General features: G+C 64.3%; 1 protein-coding gene across 1 annotated transcript in view; it reads left to right on the top strand.

The window, feature by feature from the left end:
- The window catches only part of S100A16 (S100 calcium binding protein A16), an 8,143-nt gene that overhangs the window by 1,390 nt on the left and 4,846 nt on the right, over positions 1–1,907 (top strand). The window lies entirely within an intron of this gene.

Raw genomic sequence — 1,907 nt, 5'->3', positions numbered from 1 at the left:
GCGAGAGGGCCTCGCCCCCCCCCCCCCCCCCCAAAAGGCCTTGAATGCACGGGCTCGTCCCCCTGTCCCCAATCCCTGCCACCCCGATGGGAGCCCCTTTGCCACCGCTCAGCCTCGTGCTTTGAGCACCTTCAGGGGCACCCGGGGCTCAGGGCTGGCCCCAACGTTGCTGTCCATGGCCCGGGCATATTCTCTGCTCTTCCCCCAGTGCAGGGACTGCGGTGCCCTGTGCCTGCCCAGGTTTTGGGGTGCTAGGCCAGTGCATAGCCTGTGTGGTGCTCCCCCCGCCTGCCCCTCTGCAGGGATGCTGGCCCCCGGCTGGCGGCTGGGCTCGGGGCTGGGAAGGTGGCGGGTTGTGATCAGCTTGCGTCACTTGCAACCATTTTTGTATAAATTAATAAAGGAAAACACTGGAAAAAAAACCAAAACAAACCCAGCCAGGATGGGGTGACCTCATTTGTCCTTCATGGGAGAGGGAAAATGGGGGGCAGGGAGGGACGGGGCTGCAGCGATCGCGGCTCTGAGTGTTGCTCGCTGCTGGGTTGCACAGCCCCGCTGGCCCCAGTGCAGAGCCTGAGGGTGCACGGGGTGCTGCGGGTCTGCATGGGGTGCTGCGGGTCTGCGTGGGGTGCTGCGGGATGCAGGGTGCTGTGGGTGTGCACGGGGCTGCACATCTGTGTGGGGTGCTGCAAGTGTGCAGGGTGTTGCACGTTTGCGTGGGGTGCTGCAGGATGCAGGGTGCTGTGGGTGTGCAGGGTGTTGCACATCTGTGTGGAGTGCTGCAGCGTGCAGGGTGCTGCGGGTGTGCACGGGGCTGCATGTCTGCACGGGGTGCTGCAGGGGGCTGCATGTGTGCACAGGGCTGCACGACTGCATGGGGCACTGTGGGTGTGCAGGGTGCTACGGGTGTGCAGGGTGTTGCACATCTATGTGGGGTGCAGCAGCGTGCAGGGTGCTGTGGGTGTGCACGGGGCTGTACATCTGCATGGGGTGCTGCAAGTGTGCAGGGTGTTGCACATTTGCGTGGGGTGCTGCAGGATGCAGGGTGCTGTGAGCGTGCACGGGGCTGCACATCTGCATGGGGTGCTGCGAGTATGCAGGGTGTTGCATGTCTGCGTGGGGTGCTGCAGGATGCAGGGTGCTGTGAGCGTGCACGGGGCTGCACGTCTGCGTGGGGTGCTGTGAGTGTGCGGGGTGCTGAGGATGTGCACGGGGCTGCACGTCTGCATGGGGTGCTGCAGGATGCAGGGTGCTGCAGGTGTGCACGGGGCTGCACGTCTGCGTGGGGTGCTGTGAGTGTGCGGGGTGCTGAGGATGTGCACGGGGCTGCACGTCTGCATGGGGTGCTGCAGGATGCAGGGTGCTGCAGGTGTGCATGGGGCTGCACGTCTGCGTGGGGTGCTGCAGGACACAGGGTGCTGTGGGTGTGCATGAGCGCTGGGGGGGATGTGCGGGGCCGTGACGGCCGCGTCGCCGTGGGTGTGCGTGGGCATTGCGGGTGTGCTCGCTGCTCTGGGTGCGCGTGGTGCTGCGGGTGTTCGTGGGGTTCTGCACACGCCCAATTCCTGGGGTGCCTCATGCCCAGTGGGTCCCCATTGCAGGGACCCCCGCAAGCAGAGCCAGGGCTGTGTCTCCAGACCAGACACCCCGAGGGCTTTGGGTGTGCAGGTCCTCACTAGGCTTGGAGGAGACCCTGAAATCCTGGGCTTGGAAAGACCCGGGAGCTCCGAGGCCAGCAGAGCAAGATCCCACCCGTGCCAGGAGAACGTGGAATTTCTGTGTAATTACAGCAAATTAGAAAACAGTGAATGCCACAAAGCGGTAGCGTGCTGGGATGGAGCAATTAGCTCAGGCACTGAGCACATGGAGGGTGAAGAAATGGGCTTGAGGGGGTGCGGGGCACCCAC

This window comes from Egretta garzetta, unplaced genomic scaffold (assembly GCF_000687185.1).
Source record: "Egretta garzetta isolate BGI_Z169 unplaced genomic scaffold, ASM68718v1 scaffold350, whole genome shotgun sequence".
NCBI classification, from domain to species: domain Eukaryota; kingdom Metazoa; phylum Chordata; class Aves; order Pelecaniformes; family Ardeidae; genus Egretta; species Egretta garzetta.
This window is presented reverse-complemented; position numbering and strand designations above follow the sequence as displayed.